We start from the raw sequence: 6,000 nt of genomic DNA, 5'->3' as shown, positions 1-6,000 counted from the left end.
TTCCCACTATGGTGGTGTGAAGCTTTGGTCCCTGATTCGATTTGGTGGAGATTCAGCCCAATTTGGTGGCCAAATCTTCGAATCCGAATCAAATCAGAGGACCCTTTGATCTCTCTGAATCAAATCGGAACCTTCCAAATTGATTCAGAGAGATTCGGAAAGATTCAGCGATTTGGACATAGACACAGCTTTAAATGTTTTTTCTACATACCTCTAGGTAGCAGGGGCTCATGACTGCTGCGATGCTGGGGCACATAGAGTGTCCCACAGAAGCACGGGGGATCCCCAGCACACTCAGCAGCAGACCCAGAAGTGGACCAGAAGCAATTCCAGTCCACTTCCGGTCCACTGAGGAGTGTGCTGGGGGGCCCCCCACACCCTCCCGGCTCAGCAACTGGTGCCTCCTGTGTCGGGGGGGGGCAGCTGGGGTCCCCCTGCAGCCAATTGCTGAGCCAGGGAGGCATGGGGCGGGGGGGTCCGTACACTCCCCAGTAGACTCGGAAATGGACTGGAAGTACTACTAGTCCACTTCTGGGTTCATGGACAAGCACGTGGAGGGCCCCCTGCACTCCTGTGGGACACTCCATGTGCCCCAGCATCACACCGATCACGAGCCATGCTGGTATCTCAAGGTATGTAGAAAAAACGTTTAAACCTGTGCCTGTGTCCAAATCGCTGATTCACCGAATCAGCATCAAATCTTCAGATTCAGATTCAGCTGAATTGAATCAGGGATAGTGATCCGAATCAACAGATCGAATCACTGTCCCTGATTTGAGCCGAATCCGAATCTGAATTGATTAGGTCCTGCTTCACACACCCCTACTTCCCATGTCTTTTTTGCACAGTATTTTGAGACTTAGAAAAAAGTATGGTAGACAGTGTCTACATACTAACAACAAGACACCTGAAAAAGGGCTGTACATGAAACAGATACCATGGTCTGGATTACAAGAGGACTCTTGCTAACAGAAGAGGATGGTTTGGGTTTGTAGATTGACCAGAGGACTCAGAGCTGGAAGTCCTGTTCTCCTATTGAGTGGGGTAATCATGAGAAGTCACTTTACCTGTCTGTGCTTTACCTGTGGCCCCTGTAAAACAAAACTTACATCAGGTACCTCACAGGAATGTGAGAATGAATGAAAGTTTACCAAGAACTGTGAGTTTCTTGGATGGAAGGTATACATATTCATAGTATAATCTACCTTTCCTGTACTAGTAGTAGTAGTAGTATTACTATTATAATTATTACTATCAAAGAAGAAATCTAGAAATGACCCTATGGTGAGCTAGAGTGGACAATGTGAGAGGAGACATTTTAATGGATGTGAGGACAAATGGGATGCCATAAATGCATCTTTCTAAACTGGTAAACAGATAATGCTGTTAAAAGATCAAGGTCACAAATGTATTTGAAATACCTGTTCTACTGCACCTTAGGCTTGGCTGCTGGATACAATATACCTTTAATTTTCTGATATTACAACATAGACAACCACTGGCTTTGCATATGCAACTATGTTACATTGCCTTATATACCACAGTGCCACAGAGCATCCACGCTTTTCAGATCATCTATCAAACCAAGGAGGCTTGTAAATAGGGTTGTCATGTAATGTGATGGTCTTATTGAAGGCCTGACTCCTCCAAATTTTTCCTACTGAAGTTATTAGTGGAATCTCTTATTAATAGTAGATGGAGGAAGATGGGCCCCTAAATGTTCTCCGGACACCATATAGTTGCCATGGGGCCAGGCCAATTTCTCTTAATTTATCTATGTGAGTTAATTTAAACATAACATTTGCTTTTCTCCTTTGTTTTCTATTCCTGTCTGGATCTGAGCATCTTTCCAAGTGACACTGTATCAACTACAGATGTTGAATCATTGAGCAAAGTAGGTAACTCTAGGAAGAGAAGTTCCTCTGTGTCCCCAACCCATTTTGATTTCTATCTTCAGGGATTCCCAGGTCATGTAGTGAGGAGGTATTGAATCACCTTGCAGTGTTGAAATGCACCAGGGGGAAATAAAAATGAGGCTGCTTTCCCAAGCAGGCACCTTGCCAACCAAACAAAATGCTGCGCAAGTTCACTGAATGGGGATGAAGGTAGTGCCGACCTGCTGTTCCTTACACCCATTCCCACAGTCCATCAATTAACTTGACTAGAATGATCACAGATCTTTACTGATGTCAAAAGACAAACACAAGTTAAGAGGAGTGAGAGATTTCCTTTGGAAATATCTTTGATGCTCAGTGAAATGCCTTATATTTTAGAAGATGGTAGAGTTGAAAAGAATAATTAGAAAAGATAAAGAAAAAAATAGAAGGGCAGCCAGCTTTGGCTGGACAAAGGTAAGTAAGAGAATCCCATGTTAAAGGGGAGAAGTGTGCCTTGGCGCACAGTGCGTGAATATCAGGATTAAACACGTTACAGAAACTGGGAATTGGGCCCATCACTAGCAGAATTGGGCCATCTCTAGTGAGAATACAATAACATTTCTGTGTGACACGAGTATGACACACAACGTTTCAAAAGTAGGTTTAGTGGTTTATATGGTGCTGTAGTTAAAAGAAAATAACAACTGCAGTAAGTGACATGAGACAGAAGCCTGATCTTGGATTTAGCAAAATAGGTCTGAAATATCTCCTTAAAGTCAATGGACTCATTCTGGATTTACACTGGTATGGCCTATGAATTTAGAAGGTGACTTTAATAATATCCAGTCCATTAAAATAAAGCAAAACAGTAGCAAAAATACAAATAAATTACAAATTTACAAATTACAACTTGCAAAATTACAGCTCAGAGAGAGAAAGGAGAAACTCTCTTGCCCGACCTGAGAAGACTGGAGCAGGATTAGAAGTACAAATCAGTCATGTTTGTACCTGAAAGATCATAAATTTGTCTGTTTGCAAAGAACGTCCATGTAGCCTGGAACTTTCCATTACAGGGAGCAGCTCTGCTTTACTGTATCCCTTAAGGTCAAAAGTGGCATCTGTGTCAGTCTTAATCCGTTGTGTCTTAACTAGCGAGATAGTCTTTCCTAGTACTTACACTAAATCTCCCTTCTTGCAATTTAAGACCTTTTCTTCTTGTCCTGTCCCCATTGATCACAAAGAACCTTTATAAAAATCAGCACCTTTATAAAAATATTTTTTATATGTGAAGACTATTAACAAGATCTGCCACCTTCTCAGTCTTTTATTCTTCATACGAAATGGCCTCAGTTCTTCCTACCTTTCCTCACATCTTCTTTTCTAGCCCTCTGTGTTTTGTTGCTGTCCCGGGGACTTTTTTTCTTAAAATGGGACGCCAAAATAAACCTCCAGGTGAGGCCTCACCAGTGCTGAATAGAGTAGAAAAATCACTTTCTCAGATTTACATATGACACTTCTGTTAATACATCCCAGTATGCCATTAGTTGAGTTTGTTTTGCCATGCTATTACATTGCTGAGTTATGTTCAGCCTGTGATCCCCTACAGCCTTCTCTTTTCTTTAGTACTGTAGCCTAGCCAATCATTCCCCATTCCCTATTTGTATACATGATTTCTCTTTCCTAAGTGTATTACTTTGTACTTGTCTTTACTGAATTTTATCTGATTTACTTTTTCCAATTTTTTCAATGTATCCAATTTTGAATCCTAAATCCTGTCCTTTACCATGTCTGCTACCCCATCCAGCTTGGTGTACCCACAAACTTAGCAGGTATACATTCAATTCCAGTCTCCAAAGCATTCATGAAGACAATGAACAGTACCAGACCCCAGGACTGACTCCTAGGGTTCCTCACTAGTTCCTTCCTGCTTGTCATTTAGCTACTCATTGAGAACGTTTACCCAACTATTTAGGCAACCACTTTATAGTAATTTCTTCTAGATGTCTCAGAATCACAGCTTTCCATGTCAGGGTGAATTCTGCCCCTGCTTGGTTCTACCCTACCCACACAAATGAACCATTGTTCATTTGAAAACATGGTTTCATTTTGAAACTTTTTGACCTGAACACAGCTCTGGATAGAGGAATTAGACAGGAGGGCTCACTCCTGCCATCTCCGGGTATTAACAGCCATATCTTCTTTGGTGGGAATTTGCAAATGCAAGACTGGGCCAAAAGGAAATGAGAGATGTAAAGAAATGGGAAAGGGAAAGAGCGGGCAATGGGGAGGGATAAAAAAACCAAACAAACAAAAAAACCCATAATTCACTGGATCACTTTTCATATCAGGTTTCAGGCTCACATTGAACCACCCCAAAACATTCCCATCTCTCATGCGGAAAAATGTATTACTCATCTGAGTTCAGAATTGAAGCTATACCCCATCCTCCCCCTCCACCCCACAAGGGCATGTCAGTGCCATGCTGCAGGATTCAGGTTGCTTTAGACCACTAGGGTGGGGTGGCATTTTTTTTACTTACAGACCAAAATATATATGTGAAAAAGGGAAGCAGGGGTAACTTCCCATCAGCAGTGAACAGTTATTTTACTATTATTGTGTCATGGCCAAAGCATTAATAACAGTGGTCTTAATACTTGGCACTTATACAATCCTTTCTGACTTTAAACCATTTTATAAAAATTTGCTCATTAATCCCTATAATACCACTATGAGGCTAGTCAAGAAGACAAGACTACTATCCCTTTGCCTTACAGCTGGGCAAACTGACAAAGAGAGATTAAGGCTAATATTCTCAGACTGTTTGAATTCAGACTGGGTCTGAGTGCTTAGCTTGAGTTGTTCCTAGTTGGGTCCCTAGAAAGAGATGAACTTCTGTACAGTGAGTCATTGGGAGACCCAGGATGAGCACTCGGGTTGCCCAGTTCCATGTTCTGACCAAAATACCTTTCAAAAGGGCTTGCAATAAAAAGCAAGAAGCATTCCACAGAGAAATAATCTGATTTTATTTCCATGTGATAAGCACTGAGGCTACGATCAAATAAAATGTCTGAAAAAAGCACTCTCTTCAGGGTTCTTCTGGAGGATTGGACTATCTTGTCTAATAATATAGGACTCTTTGGTCCAACTTCCATGATTCTGTAATACCGCTGCCGCCTTGTTTTCACTGTACTCAGCTGGAGCCATGTGTAATGGAACTAGCCTCTCGGATTTGCTATAATGCTTGAAGCCCCACAAAAAAATCACTACCTTGGGGAGAAGTTAAGTTTGTAGCAAAAAAAAAGAAGCCAATTCACATATGTGAAACCAGTCTTCACTGGCAATAATTGCTTCTCTTCAAATAGACGAAGCAGCAATATTGTGGAAATTGTTGTTGGGCAACAGGAAGCAGTAAGTGATGTCTTTTGTTTGAGTGAGTCTGGTTATACTTTGTTGGTTATAAGTTCCTAGATCAGCTTGCATTTGTATACACTTGTACTGAGCTAGTTGCTTATGCCCAGATCTTCACAGATATTTAAATATCTAACTCCCAGTGGCCATGATCAATGATATTAGACAGCACCAAGTCCTCTTGTGGCTATGGGCATTAGTGTCTGTGCCTCAGTTCTCCAATTTTATAATAAGAATACTCCCCTATCTCCTGGGGATGTTATAAGAATAAATACACAAAAGATTCAGAGGTGATCAGACAGCAGTCTGATTACTCCCAGGCAATTGGACAAGTAGCAATTGGCTGCTGCTGTTTAAGATGTAAAGTGTTAACTAAGGATAAACTCTCCTTCCTTGAATAGGAATTAAACATAACCACTTAAATACAGTTTTCTTGGATATTTTACCTACATTAAATTACCACAAATGGGCTAATTGGTTACGTCTTACTACGGCCTCCTAGTCCCTCCCTATTGTCTTCAGTAAAAATGCTCTGCTCTGCTTATATCTCAATTGTGGTGGGACATGAGAAACAAATTCTCCTTGTTCCTTGTAGATCCTGAAAGGAAAGGCCAGCATGAGCTGATGTAGTGGGGCTGGTTCAGTTGGTTCAGTGGTTTAGGGAATGCAGTTGGCTCTATCCTAAGGGGAGAAGTGGTTTTGTTTCCCTAACCCA

The sequence above is a fragment of the Alligator mississippiensis genome, chromosome 10 (assembly GCF_030867095.1).
Source record: "Alligator mississippiensis isolate rAllMis1 chromosome 10, rAllMis1, whole genome shotgun sequence".
NCBI lineage: Eukaryota > Metazoa > Chordata > Crocodylia > Alligatoridae > Alligator > Alligator mississippiensis.
Note: the sequence above shows the minus strand (reverse complement) of the source record.